The sequence below is a fragment of the Protopterus annectens genome, chromosome 11.part0, assembly GCF_019279795.1.
Source record: "Protopterus annectens isolate FY-2018-M chromosome 11.part0, PAN1.0, whole genome shotgun sequence".
Taxonomy (NCBI): domain Eukaryota; kingdom Metazoa; phylum Chordata; order Ceratodontiformes; family Protopteridae; genus Protopterus; species Protopterus annectens.
In genome coordinates, this window is record NC_056745.1 from 1,168,071,778 (window position 1) to 1,168,090,867 (window position 19,090).

Consider the following 19,090-nt stretch of genomic DNA (forward strand, 5'->3'; position numbering starts at 1 on the left):
TCCATTTCAACTAAACTTCCATCCCAAATTGCAAGCCAAATGCACATGCTTTCTCTCTGGTCATATAATATTTAATGGTGATTACAGCAACACAATACTGTCTCTATGTCTTTCCCTCACTTTCTCTCTACCACATAAATACTAGCTTATTTTTAATTACTTTCCTCCCAAATGACAATTACCATCATGTGTACATAAATATTGTGTATAGTTTTACCCTTTGATAGCTTGTATATTTATCTTGCCTGTATGTATAATTTTCTATTTCACTGTATGTACAGGTTTTACAATTTGACTTCCCATGCTGCATACTGTATTGTTTTCTGCCCCCTTGGCTGAGACTGAAATTGGTCCATTGGGAATCAATGCTCTATCCTAGTAAATAAATTCAGATGCATACATATATAAATACATACATGCATACATAAATAAATAAATAATCAGACCCTGTCATAATTCTTTGTAACACATGCAGAGTTTTATCTGCCATTATGTACTAGTAGTTAAAAAATATTGGCAATGCAAAGTGTTCAATGGCTTTTATAGCTACTGGTGGTTCTCAACTTAGTATTTCAAGAATCACAAAGTCCAAAATAATCAGAGACAAATGTCATAAATTTAGTACCACCTTTGCTGTAGTACTAAGAACACTGCTATAATTACAGGATCTGCCTTGACATGCATTTTATGAAGACTTATGCACTTTTAATGTAATATCTAGTATGATTTGTTTTACTGTAATCATCTCTATCATCCTAAATTGAAATCTTTTAAGAAGGATGAAGCAAAAATCTGAGATTTCTCTAAAAATCTAGAAAACAGGAGAAGTATGTCCTTCTGGCTACTGCTTGTGTGGTATTGTGTAGTGACTTACAGCTTTTAAAGCTGTTAAATGTTTTCTCATGCAACTCTATAGTGATTGCAAGCACAAAGTCTGAACTTCACTGAGTTACATCAGCAAGGTTCGTAAGTGTGATCTTTGCTATTACAAGCTTGTTTTGGTGAGATCTTTATTTTGAATGCCACTATAACATGGTCTGTTTCTCTTTCAACATTAGAGTATAGTCGATGTTATCCATGTATTACTATAGTTGGGATTCCATAATTCCTACACTAAGTGTACACCATTCTGAGTGAACAGACACAGGTATAACTCACACCTTTTCTTCCTAATTTTAGTTTTACTCCTGATATTCTTGCAGCTTTAAATATTGACAGGGATTCAAAAAGGTTACCACAAAGTGTAGACTACATGTACACTTAGTGTAATCTTTCTGAGTGACTAGAAAATACAAAAATGTGTTAGGGATGTTCTTAAATACATATTATGTACACTTAGTGTAGGCTTTACTGAATCTGTCTTTAGCCACTATTTTTCCATGTTTTAATTTTAGGGCACAATTCAAGGTTTTCTCACTCACAGTAAAGGCAGAAGCAATATTTCTGACAGAGTTCAGTTGTGAGTCTTCAAATTAGATTGTTTTTAATACATTCAGGATGTAAGGTACCTGGACTTCTTATATGAGGAGAGAGCAGGTCGGATGCAGGTAATCAGTAAGTCTTGTTTGATACACACACACACACACACACACACACACACACACACACACACACACACACACACACACACACACACACACACACACACACACACACACACACACACACACACACACACACACACACACACACACACACACACACACACATACACCTGGATTTCATGAGAGGCTTGCTACAACAACCTCAGAAAGATGAACTACAAGAACTAAAAAAAAACTGCTGTAAGAACATATGGCTGTATCTAAAGATACAGTATGCAGTGCAGGTAGGAGTATGGGAGCACAGTAAAGTGCAAGGGAAATATCAGAATTATTCCAAAGAAAACTAAGAATTAATGTTTCAGGCACTGCATATATGTCACTGTGTAATAGGGCAGCACCTGCTATGTAGCACATAATAAAAGTGCTGCTGCAAAACACAAAACTGTCTAGTGAAACTGTGCACCTAAACCAGTGATGCAATATGAGAAATTGTCTTCTATGTTCTTATGGAAACACAGCAAGTAATCCTATTAATCATACACTGTTAGCACAATGACCTCCTCTCATACAACCTAAGGAAATATTCCATCTCAAGCACAGGTCTCTAATCACCCAAACAGAGTTCCATTATATAGACCACAGTTTCTGCATACTAGCCCTCAAACTGTGACAGTCTTCCCTGTCAAACCAAGAATAACTTGCAACTTTTCCAAATTCACACCACTACTCAAAGTCTACCATTACGGATAAAGTAAGTGCAAATGTAACAACTGAGGTCATATTACCTAAATTTCCACCTCCAGTGCTTTCTTCCTAATGCTAATTTATCTGTCTCTCACATTAATCTCATCTCTGTGAATATGTACATACATTGTATTGTTTTTAACATTAGAATAGCACTTACACATCTTATATTTTATATTCTCCTTTAGAGTACTTTGAAACTAGTTAGTGTTGCGATTTTAGAGCAGTCCTGAACCTTCTGTACTTGTACAATAATCGTGTCTTTACTGATGATTCTAATATTTGCATCTCTTCTGCTTTTTGTTGTTTGCTTTTAAATTATTGTATTCTGTAACCTGGGCTGTGCCTGTTCTTAGCCTGAATTGATCAGTGCTGTACCTTGCTAAACAAACATAATTAGAAATCAAAATCGAAATAAATACCTAAATAAATAAATGCTGGCTATGGTGATGCAGCGGTTAGCATTGTCGCCTCCCAGAAAAAGGTTCTCCGGTTTGATTCTTGGCTGGAGCACCTTTTGTGTGGAGTCTGAATGTACTCCCTGTGGTCGAGTGAATTTTAAAGACATGTAGATAGTTTCATGTGTGTCTGTGTGTGCCTTCTGTGAAGGTTGGGCGCCGGGCTGGCAACATGACACCGTAAAAACTCCACTGCTAATCAATCTGCAAACTAGTGATCCACTGTGGCAACCTCTAACTGGGAAAAGCTGAAAGACATTGTTTTTTTACCAAAATAAATAAATGAATGAATTAATGATTCAGTGAGACCCTCCACTTCAATTGGTGGTATGATCCATTATCAGTTAAACACAGTTTGTATCTTACCTTACCTTATCTACTGAGCATTCCATACTACATTGTCATTTATTAACTATGTGGGTTGAGCTAGAGGCCATCTTTAGTGACATCTCAAGCACACAATAATGATAATGCATAAATGCAGTGTAGCCATAACACTTAAACATAGTTTGGTGAGGTGTACATCATATTTTACAGTATCCTACTATGATGCAGTATGGAACTTAAATGAGTTACAAATAAATAGGTGATGTGCAGACCGAAGTAAATGCAGTGTGGTTCCTCATGCTTACATATTCATGCAAACCAACCTAGCGCATCATTGGTATGCACACTGTACCACTTCCCCATGTTTGCTTTACAGAGCTGGTATATACTCCTATATTAGGTTACTGGTATGTGCAGTGCCTTTAATATGTAAGATACACAATGCTGATGTTTTCTGTGTACAAGAATCAGATATTAAACTATTCCCCTTCCCCTGTATATTGAGTACAATAGAGTTATAAGGTCTGCGTCCCTGTTCTGCTCTGCATCCTTTGCATCTTTGTCTGACATACAGAGCCAGCTTTAGCTTGAACTGGTGCCATAGGTGAAAGGCTTCACATTGCCCGATGCCCATTTAGTGCCCTGCCACATCCTGGCATCTCCACATTGTCCAGGTTATTTTTTTTTCTTCTTTTTCGTACAATGATGGCCTGAAAAAATTCTGATTAAAGAAAGAAATTCAGTCTTATTCTTTTTAACATTTCTTTTTCCTGCATCATTTCAACACATCCTAACTCTCCAGGACTGCAATGCAATAACAGGACAAAATAAGTGAATTCAGCTGGGACTTTCCCCAAGTAGCCATGTGGGTCTAGATGGTCTGAGCTGAATTTCAAAAAAAATGGCTGATCAAAAATCCTGATTAAGAAAATGAATTCAGTGTTACTCAATAACTTTACTTTTTCCCTATTCTTCTCAATGGACCCTAACTGACCAAGACTTCATTTAGAGAAAGGAATTGTATTAAGCTGAGGATCTGAGGAGGTTGGGGATTCGTTGAGGAGGTTCAGGAGTGTCAGAGGGAGACTTGTGGGTTGGCATACTGGTTAAGCTATTCACTTCATATAGACAAGGTATATGGTTTGATTCTCATGTTTGGTTATTGGCTCTGAATGTAATAATCTTTAGATTGATTTTCTAGTTTTTATCTACGAACTTATGAATCTGAGGGCCACTAGACCACCAGAAGCTGTGGGGAATGTAGATGCTCTAAGGTTCATTTTACATTTTTTTTCCAACCTTTTGAGCCAATGACGACCTAAACAAAACTTACAATTAAATAAATTCAGATTTTTTTTTTATTTCATGGAAGAAATAAGTTGCATCAAAACTGACAAAATAGTAGTTCACAATAACCTAATAAGACAAATATTTGTGAGGATAAAAAATCATATCTGGAAATAGTACCCACCTCTCTGCACACACCCCCCAAAAAAAGTTTTTATGTTTCCCCATCTGGTGTTACACTGAGATGAAAGTGAAGGGACAAATGGCCAAAGTCATATATATTTCAAGTTGCTACTGTCATACATGTACATAACATGATTCCTCACCCTTACCCCCAAAAGACAGCTGCCATCTGTGCTTCTCCTTGTTGACTGACATGAAACTGTAAAAATAAATGGAACATAACATTTCTTAACCTGTTGTTGCTAGACATTTACAAACAGCACGCCTCCTTACTCTCCCATAAAAGACACCTGTAAAGACATGCGATGTCTGACTGTGAAAATTAAAGTTAATGTTCCTAACTTGCTGTTTATAGACAGCTCACATCTCCTATACAAGCTATAGTGACCCTCTCTGCACACCTCTGAAGTTTTTGAGGAAAGTTTAATAAATAATGACCACACTGTCCTTAGCCATCATAAGGTATAGTGACTGAGCACATCTCTGAGGTTTAGGAGGAAAATTATAGAAAGGACACAGACTACAATGACCTCCTGTACACACCTCTGAGACGGGCCAGTTTTAGACTAGATGGGGTACAGGACAGAGGCCACTACTAAGCCTGTGTCAAAATCCACTTATAAACCATTGAAATATGGAGGCCACCATGCCCTCAAGAAGCTCAGAAGGTCTGGATGCTCTCCAATGCATTTTATGTCTTATTTATTGAAAGATGGTATAAAATAAGTAAATCATAAGAGGGTCAGTTATTTTCATTCAGATAGCCCCCATACCCACCAGGCAGTTATAGCCAATTCTCTTTACAATTCAGAAAGGTGTTCACGATAGAAGATGACCATGTAATGTAGAGCACTTTTGCTCCACACAAATAGTTGCCACACAATAAAGTATTACAAGTCGCTTCATACATTTCACATTAGTTCTGCAACACCAGAGTAATGAGCAACAGCACACTGCTAGTCATCTTCATCTACAGAGAGCCCCAACATTAATAGATACTTTTTATGTGCAGATCTCAGATGTCCAGGTAAGTAGTCCATCTTCACAAATATGCACACTACTACTGAAAGCAAGGTAGTGACTGCTTAACTCAGCAAAAACAAGAGGCCAATTACTTTCTAGAGACAACTCCCTCCCCTACCCAGTAGTTACAGATAACAATTACATACATTTATAGTATTTATCAAACCTTATGTTAAACACCACACAGGGTCTACAGTAGTAAACTCCACCCTGTTGTCTAGTTGGTCATACCCTACCTTACTTTTGTGGTAAAGACAGGCCGTATAATGTCCATTAAGGAGCTGTCACCTTCCTGCACCCCCCTGCCACAGGGCTGCAAGACTTCTAAAAGCGTATTAGTAACAGTTGATTTTGTATATGTGGGGACAGAGACGGCAGAAGCCCCATTGCAGCACATGGATGTTCTTCTCTCTTGCTATTAGTCATTCGTATCCACTCCCAAACCTGCACAAAATGGTGTGGATGTTTAAACTAAGTTATGCCTTGTATTTTAGCTTTGTTTCCTGGAAACAGTAGCCACACATTAAAGTATTTCAAGTTGCTTTGTTATGAATCACAATAATCCTGCAAATGCACAACAGTTCTGCAGAGCCAGTGAGTGACTCTTTAAACTGATAAAACAACAAGAGCATCAGTTACTGTCTACATACAACTCACACACTCACCCAGCAGTAGCAGTTAAAACTGACAGCCGTGGATTGTGTTTCAGCATTGTTCCATGGAACCAGTAGCCATGCATTAGTGTATTCTAAGTGCCTTCACAAAAATCACCACAATCCTGCAAAGTCAGAATAATGAGCAAAACACAGCTATTAGCCATATACCCCCACAGACAGGCCAGCATTTTAATGTTATTCAAATTCATTTGGTTAGTAGGACAACAGGTATCAATAAATATTTTAAGAGGAAAAAGAAGCAGAGAACTCCAATATCTGGCATTTTGACTGATTGTAATCCTCAAAGCTTTAACAGGAAATAAAAAAAATTATGAAAAGTATACCTCGTAATCTTTTAGCACAAGAAATCTGGACAAAGTCAAAAACAACGGGGGTGGACAAAGGACCAAAATCTGGGACAAATTTTAACTTTTGCTTTTATAAACATAGCAAGCTGCTACAATAACAGCTTTTGTATTAGCATGCACTTTTTGAAGAAAATGAATTCCAAAGCAAAAATGTCTGTTAATATTTAGTGACTTCAGTCCTCAATGGGTTGCCAGAAAACCACAAATTTTATTTGGAATAGAGTGAAAATATGAGACAAACATTTGGAGATTCTGCAAAATTTGGAACCTTTAACAGGTATAACAAGGTAAAGGGCATGCATATTAGACAAAATCAGGTACATTTTGCAAAATCAGGGATAGCTGAGGACATCCAAAAGATCTGTTTGCTTGCCAGTAACAAGAGTAAAAATAAATACTTACCTCATGTCATTGTCAAGTTTTTCTTCATGCTAGATTCTCGCAGTTTTCAATTTGTTGACTTCTTCCTCTGTTCTGCCAACAGTCTACCCGGTTCATTTTCTAGACAGATCATGGGCAGTAGGAGCTGAAGGCCACCAAACCAAATGGACAGCTCTACAGGATTTTCTCCTAGGATGCTGCACTCGCTGTTCTAGTAGGTGGTCATTTCCATTATTTATTTATTTTATACTAAATAATGCCACACTTCTTTACTATAAAAACACACACATAAATAAATACCTGAAAAGTGCCCCTACTAAAGACGCGAGAGCAGCACCCTAGGCAGCTCCCTACTTGTCCTATTCCTAAGGCTGGTCATGCTGACATGCATCAAGGATGAGCCAACAGGCATACTATTTACAGCAGACTATTTACCCCATTCCCTGCATTCTGAATATACTAACTCTGAGGTTGCACTACCCTAAGGATAAATAGAATAACTGCTTTTCCAAGAAACTCAGGTGCTCCCTCTTCTTTGAGGCAGTGCAAACTTTGGAGTTAAGATGTTTACTATGTGGGTGATGAGGGTTCAGTGGACTTTAGCACAGCCCCTTCAAAAGTAGTATTTATTTTCTTTATAGTTTGAATTGCCATTCAGCTAAGGATCCTGCAAACCTGAAACTGCAAAGATTGTCTGTGATGTTGGTTATGAATGTGAGAAGTTTTAAGCAAATAAATGCAGACTTAATCCCTAAAATGTAAACTCTTATTATTCAAATTAATTAAATTCCCTTCATTAGTTTAGTTATAATGTAATTTTTAAAGAATAACATACTTGTCCATATTGCAATATTATAAACACTGAGTAACAATATGAGCACAACACAACACAGATCAGTAATATGAAATGCTATAGGTTTTAATTCCACTTTAGCACAATAAGATTTAATAGGAGTAAACCTTTACAACCCCTTTTGAAAGATCAGTGGTGACATTTCTAATAACTGTGAAACAGTGAAATGAATGTTTCCTGTATGACTCTTAGAGCATTTGCAAATTGTGCTTTAAAAATGTTTCACATAATTGACATTATAATAATTAAATAAAACGTATACACATATGTATGTGTCTGTTTGTGTGCATAAATACATATACATGTATATTACAAGCATTCAGACATATGCAAACAGATGTATACACTAACACATACATATGATTTATACATACATGCATGCACACACACACACACACACACACACACACACACACACACACACACACACACACACACACACACACACAGAATTGTATATGAAGTACAGTAAGATGTGAAGCCTCATCTGTTGCCATCTGTTGTGCAGCAGCTTTAGGGAACAAGCATCATGAGGAGTATCAAAGCTAATGAGTCATGAAATCATGTTCATATGTCACGTACCACACAAATCAGACCACGGCGTGTCCCATATGAATGCATGATTCACATATAACTTTTTGTCCACTTTGTTTTCTTTTTCTTATACTGGAGTTACCTAGTCTGATATATTGTACACCTCTTCTCGGCGATGCCTTCCTTGAATTCTCTACAACTCTTGAATCTGTTATGCTTATTGCAACATTCAGGCATTGCCTTATGTCAAGCCTAAAAATGGTCTACTTGGATCATTTCACTTATGTGGTTAATGAAAAGGAAATCACTTATGAATTAAAAGAGTCACTAATCATAACTAGCTTATTATGTGTTTGAGGCACGGATGTCAAAAACTCACCTTGAGACAAGTTCAAGAAGTTAACCTTCACATCCATGATATCACATAAAGCTGTTTTTTGACCAAAGACCTGATCATAATTAATTGTAGTGCATACAGCTTTATCTGCTCCATGGCATGCTGGCTATGGACACAAATGTAGGAATGCTACATTTTACCAGCTTTCAAAGCCTTTGAAAGTAGGTAAACATTTTAACATTGTCAAACATACAACAGGCAGAAATAAAGCGCCTCTCTGTAGAACTAATAGATTTAAAAGCTATTGTATACTTCATTCTGCCACATTATTTCTGCATGTGTGTGGCATAGAAAAGCATCTAACAGCTTTTAAAAGCTGTTTACCTTTTGCAACTGCTCCTTGCTGGCTATCACTGTCCCCTGTTTGTCCCTAATGTGAGACTTGATCTTAACGGTGTTTAGGTGTCCTTAACAAGCTTTTGCTGTGCACTTCTAACCATTGTTAAGTTTGGGACCAACACTAACTATGTCCTTAGTAGGTTTATTTTTTCCCCAGTTTTGGAGTAGTATTCCATGCACTACAAGGTAATTAAGAATTTTGCAACTGGCTTTACGGCAAAGATTATACAACCTGTCAAGGGGCACTTGATATTTATTCAGAGATCTTAACTAGAAAAATAGATAATTTTGGTTTCTATAAACTGGAAAAAATAAAACTCAGTTCAAATGCTTACAAGTACTGGATACTCAGCAGCATATCTAATTTTAATGACTTAGTGCTGGAAACTCAACTGGGCAGATGTGTAATAGAACTGATGCATGCTAGAGATGTATGTGTGTGTGTATGTATGTATATATATATATATATATATATATATATATATATATATATATATATATATATATATATCTAGGTCTACTTTAGTTGACCGAAATGCCAGTTCACCGACACGCAGAAGACCGAGACCAAACGACCGAAAACAAAGGTGATCGACAAGGTGAAATCCCGACAGCCGAAAGACCGACATGGGCAATGTGTGAGCGTGACTCGGTAAATGTGCGATAGTGAGGGATTTAGGGTTAGGGAGCAGACAGGTAAGTGTGCGATAGTGAGGGATTTAGGCTTAGGGTGTGGGAAAGGTGAGTGTGCGGTAGTGTCGGACTTAGGGTTCGGGTAAGGTAAGTGTGTGATAGTGACGGACTGTAGTTTAGGGGCGGGTTAAGTGAGTTAGGGTTAGGGTGCGGGTAGGGTGAGTGTGCGATAGTGACGGGCTTTATGTTTTAGGGTGGCTTAAGTGAGTTAGGGTTAGGGTGCAGGTAGGGTAAGTGTGCGATAGTGACGGACTTTAGGTTTAGGGGTGGGTTAAGTGAGTTAGGGTTAGGGTGCGGATAGGGTAAGTGTGCGGTAGTGTCGGACCTTAGGGTTAGGGTTTGGGCTAAGGTTAGTGGATATGTAATTGTGTGTAATGTGTAGTTTACATTTTGTGTGTTGGTGTAATCGTGTTCGGTTTTGTGAGTTGTCGGTATTGTGTGTTTTTGGTTGTTTGGTCTCGGTGTTTTGCGTGTCGGTGAACTGGCGTTTCGGTCAACTAAAGTAGACCCATAAATATATATATATATATATATATATATATATATAGATATATATATCTATATATATATAGATATATATATATATATATATATATATATATATATATATATGTATATATAAAACTGAGCAGGTAAATTAAATGAACTTAAATGTTTCTTTTTTTAGCCATGACTTAAATGCAGAATAGTTAAGAAACAAAAACATTTGAAATATATGTATTACAATTTTGTTTGTTCTTTTTCATTAAAGCTATTCTTTCTTTCTTCCGTTAGGAGTCTAAGCCTTTTTGAGATCATAACATTTCAGTAAATGTCCTTCCTGTTTATTAAGGCCAAATGTTTATGCTTCACTGGTGTTACTTAAATCTCTTAATCTCAAAATAATAGAATATTTGCTGTTTTGTTCTACTGAGATGAATAAGGAATGCTGTTTAACAGACTAGAAAAACTTTAGAGCATAATGCTATGTTTACCGTCATTTTTTGATAGTGTTTATTAGTTACATTTGTATTACTTTTAATTTGATGGGTTTGAGGCACAGTGCCATCAGTCCAGCGTACCTACCTTTAAACCAAATATAAATAAATGCAACAAATGTTTGCTAAATTTCATTAAACAAATGCTTTCATGAGTGTAGCAAAATGTATCAGATACCCTAACTGTGTAAAAGCTTGTTATATACTATGCTGTTTCATTGAAGAGTGTATGCTCCAGATGTGAGGTGTAGAAACCATGCATGTATGTGATTGCATTATGGTCAATTTTGATACTCTTTATATAAGTGTTTTCATAGCTGTCCCTTGGCTTGTTCTTGAAGTGGTACTTGTAAATCATGTGCATCTTGTGAATAAGGGAATTAAGCCTCTTACTCTTCAAGTCAACTGCTGCAAGTGTTTGTTGGGCCAGCATTAGGGTGCATACTTACATATACAGTATTGCAATAAATGTTTCATTATCTCAAGTAACCTCTGCATTGACACTTATCATCCTAGAAACTGGAAATCTATGCCAGTATGTTATAGGTTTGCCAGATGTTTTAATTAATACAACAGATGTTCTTATTTGCATACTTCTCAGTTCCTTTCAAGCAATTGTTCTAAAACAAAGCCTGCTCTTTCATTCATAATGTTTAAAGTCACTGCTGTACTTCTGCAGAGACAAGTAAATGAGAAATTGCCTGCTTTCTTCCTGTCATAGCTTTCTATAGCAGCATCTGTTCATGCTAATAAAGAAAACCCATTGTGAAACACTTAAATTGTAAGATCCCTATAGTGTATTGCACCCGAGTACACCTTCTAATCTGAAACCACTGCTATATTCCATGTAAAATGTAAATGCATCAAGCTACACTGTATATATGTATAATAATTTTCAACATTCTTATGGCACAGTATTCATGATTTATTTTGTTGTGAGAAAAAGTTCTTAAATCAAGGCTAACATTCTTTAGGTTACATTTTTATATGTTTTCAAGCTCATCTTTGGTATTTCAGATGAAAAATACATTCTCATCAAGGGCTAGATTGCACACTTTATGACATCAGATTTAAATATTATGGAACATGAAGTGTATATCATATAGGAATTTTTTTTCTGTCACTCAGAAACGAATTAGATAATTTTGAAAAATTTGGCAAAGGGACTTATTCCAGCAGTAGTTTTATTACTACAATTTACATTTTATGTTGATTGTGCAGACATGCAGTAGCTGGATTGGACATTTGTGCATGCATGTGGTGTGGAAGGACAGCAGTGGTAGGGCTAGCCACCCAGTGGTGTGAACTTTGGCTGTAGGTGATTAATGATCACTATTGATGTGGCACCGCATCCCATACCTCTCAACTGTCCACATTTCTGCAGGATATCCAGATTTTTGTCTTATATTTTTGGTCTGTTCCTCATACACTTTATGGTTCTCTGGCAAATCACTGAAGACTGAAGTCATGAAATAATGACATATATTTGAGTTTCAGACTTCATATCCATCAATATTGTATATTAACAGAAATCCTTTTATTCTATAAGGTTTCTAAGTTTGTAAGAGCAATAATTAAAATGCGTCCGTATTTTTGGGCCTTTGTCCCACTGTTATTTTAGGCTTTGTCCAGATTTCTTTCTGTACAAAAGTAGGGAAAAAAGAGGTTGTGGATGGATAGTTTGCCTGGATCTGTGATTTGACACAGCAGAAATTTTGTACACAAGATAGTGAATCTCCAAACAAGTACCCATTGTTTTGCTTCCTTTTTTTCTTTTTCACAAATTAGCCTTGAAAGATTCAAATGAAAGTCTAATACAACTCTGCAGAGTTGCATTGCATATATGCTATACAGTTAATCACGAGCCCCCTTCTGTTTTTCAGTTATTTAATAATTAAAAGGCTGATATTCAGAATCAGAACTATAGTTAGGTTAGCTAACTCCTTGAGCAAGTCCCTCCATTGCCCTCCCCCAACCAGAACTGAGCAGCAAAGAAATAAAAATCCCCATTTGAAAGAAAAAAGATGACAGTGTGCGATCTTTACCATACTAGCTTCTTCATACAGTTCTAAAATATATACACTGTAAATAAATCACATCACTTAAAGTACTATTAGTACGTGCAACTGTGATCACTGCTCAAGTCCAGCAAATTTTACAGCTGATCTGCAGGGACTGACCAGCACCTTTTCTTGTGTGCCTATTGCAACATCCCCAATGACTTTAATCCAGAGCAGCCTCCCCCTCTCCCCCTCTAGTTATGACATTGTTCAGAGTTACCATGCTGTGGGCTTTTAAAGGTAAAACAGTCAATCCACACGTAAGAATAGCCTGGAAATTAGAGCTGAGATGTTATTGTTCTTGCAGTAGCCCTCGGAGTCTTTGACATGCAGTACAAGCTTTTCATTATTTACTAGGTAGTGACAGATCCTTGCAGTAGTGAATGCATCACAGTCCCAGATCCTTGCAGTAGTGAATGCATCACAGTCCCAGATCCTTGCAGTAGTGAATGCATCACAGTCCCAGATCCTTGCAGTAGTGAATGCATCACAGTCCCAGATCCTTGCAGTAGTGAATGCATCACAGTCCCAGATCCTTGCAGTAGTAAATGCATCACAGTCCCAGATCCTTGCAGTAGTGAATGCATCACAGTCCCAGATCCTTGCAGTAGTGAATGCATCGCTGTCCCATTTGTAGTGCATTTATGGATTTAATTTTTTAAAAATGTTCCCTACTCACCAGTGAAGGAAATGTAGCCAGTAACACTGCATTTACAAACTGATGAAACATAAAACATGAAATGTCCTTAGGCTAACAGACATGGCAGGACTCAGTGACATTTGTTCTATGCTTTGTCTATTAGCTTTCCTATCACTGATATGTACTCATTTTAAAACAGCTCAAAGATTTGTTAAATGATGCACATACCACAACGTTTGTGAAAGTGGTGTAAACAAGCATATATAACAGACAGCAGAATCATTGTGCAGAATACATAGAAATGAAATGCTAAATATGTTGCAATGTGCACATAATATCTTATGAGATGAACTGATATATTGATACATCGATCTAAAACTTTTTTTTGTCTCATTTCTTGCTCCTTTGCCTGCTGGCCATCAAGCCTCTCCTCCGTCAAACACTATACTAAGAGGTCATCATCCAGGCAGCCATGAGGATGCTTTGTACTCTTGCTAGCATCCCTGCAGTGAGAGCTTTGTCAATAGCTTGGGTAGCCATGTCCACATTTTTCCCAACATGATAACAGACATGGCATCCCTCCTGGCATGTCTAAAAGTCAGTTTCCTGTGCTTTCTCATATTAACCTGGTGAACTTGGGCATTCTGAGGCAGTGTAGCAACTGCCTCATGTACACAGACAACTCTCTCCTCCTACCTCCCAACACTCAGACTTGTTAGAGATGCACTTATATATCCAAATTGGAAGCCATGCACTCTCAAGCCAAGACTGGAATAGCTGGGCAAGAGAAGAAGGTCAACACCTGCACCACACTACATGCAACACATAGCCCTCCAGAACACCCACCATCACAGCTCTCACATAAAAATACAAACTACACACCCACCTTCATGGAGGCTCTCAATAGAAATCTACCCAAACAGCAGAGACCTCAAGGTAGAAATGCACTCGACCACCACAACACAGCACAAACCACAAGACAGATAGCTCGCCTACACAGTGTTCCCCTCAACCTAAGCCCCTAAGGCAAAACAGAGACATGGAGAAGCTCTCGTATTATGTGGCCCAGGCAGGTATGACCCTAACCCTGAACAGCATCCTATTGTTGCCCAGAATGATACCGCAGTACAAGGAGAAAATGATTGACTTCAACAATTGGCTAAGTTTCTGGTGTCATTCTAAGGGGATCCAGTATCTCTCTGCTTGGGATGACATGATTGACAGACCTCAATGCTTTGCCAGAGATGGCCTGCATCTGTCACTGCTGGGTTTCCAGATACTGGCTAAGGCTCTTGCTATAGTGCTTTCTTTAGGTGATGTTCTAAAGACCAAATTACCACTATAACAGATATAAATAAATGCAATCTGAGGGTCATGCTGCTCAACACTAGAAATCCAAATCTACACTTTCTTGAAGCACTCCTCAAAATGGAGAACATCAGCATTTGTGCTGTAACAGAGACCTGGTTTAAAGCAGCAGAAAGCACCCCTGTGCTACCAGGCTATAACTCATTCCACACCTTTCGGCCCCAGAACATGGTCCGAAGCTCCAAAGGCGGTGGTGTCTCCATATTCATAAAGGATATGCACACCTCCAGACTAGTAACCCAGCATAACGCATCTGAGATACTTCAGGTACAACTAACATTGGGTAAGACGGCGATTCAGGTTGTAGCCCACAATAGTTCCCCAACCATTTCCCAAGACTCTCACTCCACATTCCTAAGCACCCTGGAAACTATTAGGGACCAACCTAACACTCTCATACTAGGTGACTTCAACTACCCCTCCATCAACTGGGAAAACTACTCCTGCACCAATACACTGGCCCAAAGCTTCCTGGAGGTCATCAGTTCCAATGCCCTGGACCAGCTCATTCTTACCCCCACTAGGGGAAGCAGCATCTTAACCTGGTTATTACTAACTTGGGCAATCATTGCTCTACACCAATAGTCAATTCCTCCCTGGTTAGATCTGACCACAAACTAATCACCATGGAAATCCACATCACACCCCCACCCCCGCAAAGGTAACCACCATGAAAAAGTTCTCCAAAACTGACTTTGGGCTCCTAAAAACTGAGGTGGCTAACTTCACAGCACCTATGTCAATGGAAAATAGATCCATGACTGCGAATCATACACCAATGCACTGTACGAACATGTACATAAATGCGTGGAACTAGCCATACCCAACAGAACCAAGAAGGTCTCCTCCAAAAAAAGAAAGTGAATCTGGTGGTCCCCTGCCATTAATAAACTCTAAAACAGAAGGAAGAAACTGTTGCAGAAAAAGGTGAAGTCCCAAGAATGGAAAAACTCCCTTATTATTCTCAACAAAAAGTTGAGATCCCTCATCAAAACCTCTAAAGCCAGCTATGAAGGCAGAATTGCGGCAGACACTAAAAACAACCACAAAGTCTTTTATAGTTATATCAACAATTTCCATGGCAATACCCAGGTTTGCTCTGAGTTACTGCACAATGGTACCTCCTATACTGAGCCAACAGATATTGCCAACATACAGGCTGACAGATTCAGTGCCAACTTTACCCCTCACAATACCAGAGGAATGCCAGGCACCCAGCATTACTGCAGTAAAAGTTAAAGCTGCATTGTCCAAGGGCAGGAATACAGCTTCTGTGGGACCTGACAATACCCCTGGATGTGTTCTACATGAACTACAAAGTGAAGTGTCACCACATCTGTGTGCCCTGTTCAATCACAGCCTCACCTCAGGCTTTGTCCCTAGTGAATGGCGCATTGCTACAGTCATCCCTCTCCATAAAGGAGGAGCGACTACAGTCCCTGGCAATTATCACCCCATTAGCCTGACAAGTCTGATATGTAAGCCTATGGAGTGCATCATCATGGACCTAATTAACAAGGATATAGGGAATCTGAAAACTCTAGATCCCACACAATTTGGTTTTGTGAAAGGTAGATCATGCCTGCTCAACCTAATATCAAACAGATATTGCCAACATACTGGCTGACAGATTCAGTGCCAACTTTACCCCTCACAATACCAGAGGCATGCCTGGCACCCAGCATTACTGCAGTACAAGTTAAAGCTGCATTGTCCAAGGGCAAGAATACAGCTTCTGTGGGACCTGACAATATCCTTGGATGTGTTCTACATGAAATACAAAGTGAAGTGGCACCACATCTGTGTGCCCTGTTCAATCACAGCCTCACCTCAGGCTTTGTCCCTACCGAATGGCGCATTGCTACAGTCATCCCTCTCCATAAAGGGGGAGCGACTACAGTCCGTGGCAATTATCGCCCCATTAGCCTGACAAGTCTGATATGTAAGCCTATGGAGTGCATCATCATGGACCTAATTAACAAGGATATAGGGAATCTGAAAACTCTAGATCCCACACAGTTTGGTTTTGTGAAAGGTAGATCATGCCTGCTCAACCTGGTTGACTTCTTTGAGTCATTCACCCGATTGGTGCATGAAAGCAAGGCAGTTCATACAGCCTACCTCGATCTGGCCAAGGCCTTTGATACCATTCCCCACTCAGGAATTATTGAATAATTCACCAAACTAGGCATCAACCCCTTTATCACTAGGTTAGTTGCAAATTGTCTCACAAATAGAACCCATAGTGTGAAAGTAGCGTACTCCAAACCAGACTGCTGACCAATCATGAGTGGAGTCACACAGGGATTGGTCCTGGGTCCTCTCCTGTTTGGCATCTACTTCTCAGAAGTCCAGGCCAACATGGAGGGACTCTGGATAACCAAGTTCACAGATGGCTTCCCAAGTGATGTAGACATCCTACAGAAAGGCCTCATTGAGACCAATGACTGGTGTTGAAACCATGGCCTTAAGCTTAATGCCAAAAAATGTGTCGCCATCCCCTTTGGGAAAAATCAGTTCTCACGAATTACCACATTGATGGCAGCCCACTGACCACTGAAGGTGTTATAAGAGATCTGGGGACACAGGTTGACAGCAACCTCTCCTTCGACCACCACATTGTCACTGTGGTCAGAAAGTTCTCTATGTGGCACATCTCATTACCAAGGGTTTTGCATCCAGGAGGAAGGAGGCCATCTTCTCTCTCTATTCTTCCCTCATTAGACCAGTTATAGAGTATAATGCCCCATCTGGCATGTACCTCACTAGACACATGCAACAGCTGGAAAGGCCACAAAAGTACCTCATGAAGAGGATCCTAGGCCTTAAACACATGGCCTACATGGACAGACTCAAAAACTTCAGCTATTCTCTGTCTCATATCATCTACTAAGAGACGATCTCTGCTTGACTTACAAAGCCATGTCTGACCCAGCTCTGTTAGAAATTATCTAAAGAAGTCCCAATTCCTGTGCATCACACACTAAAAAGACCTCAACCTCATTAACACAATCGACAGAATATGTTGGAAGGACAGGTTCATAACCCAGAGACTGCCCATGCTCTGGAACAGACTTCCCATACATGTCAAGTAGAGCACCTCACTGGCCCTCTTCAAGAGAAATTTTGATGAGTGGATGGGAAATAGAAAGTTCACCCCGGGGATCACTTGATAGAGGCACTGAAAATAACATCAGGCGGCATGATGCCAGGGCACTTCTATGGGCTAGGCTTGCAAAGGCTCTAGGGCCATAAGCCTAGTACACACCTATGAACCTATGACCTCCTCACATCATGACAAGCCTCAACATTCCAGCCAAGGTTCTGTCTTCAGAGGAGCAGCACAGTCTGGATAGGAAGCACTATCCCTCCCCTCCCTTCACAGGAAGGGCATACCCCATCCTCTCTACCTGCTGTATCAAGTACACAAACTGATAGTCGTACTTGGGTCACCTGAGCTGTAGTTTATTCATTTATCCCGTGTGCAGATGGCTTAGCTGATATCTATGTTTTGCTTTTATTTATTTTCTTCATTAAGGGATATATGAACAAGTCCCCACTAGTTTTGCTTTCTTCAGAAGCAGATAATCTTTGCAAAGCTGTAATTTTTGTCTAATATTATCTCCCCATCCTAAACCAACTTTTTATATCATATATAATACATACAATACCTGTAAAATAGATCATAATAATTTAATTGTATTCAGTCAGCTTTGGCAATCATTATTATCTGATAAACTCATATCAAATACTTATAAGATGGCCTCTATTCATAAACATATAGATACTCTCATCTTTTCATCTTAATGGTTAAAGTCTGACCAGTCCTTTTCCTTACAATTAATTCATAAATCAATCCAATCTAGTGTCAAGTACTTACCTTTTAAAAGCTAATTTTACACAATAAATGATTTTAAACAATGCTTACATGTCACCTGCAAAGTTAGCCTCTTTATTTTCTACTGTTTCTTCTATATTTGATAAAGTGAAGATGATTTATTACATATATTTTAAGGCTGCAAATTCTCCCAGTATCTTTGGGCTTCTATAAATATAAGATTAAAAATCGTATGATACCATAACCATCTTCCTACTAGTAAATTTGCTATCCTTCATATCCTTCCAGACAGTATAACCACTCTTTTACTATAATAACAATATTTGCTAATCAAGCAGTGGGTAGAATGTGACAAATTATCCAATTGTTGGATATGCCTGTTTATGCTTATGGCTTCTAAGTATATCGATTTCTATAAAC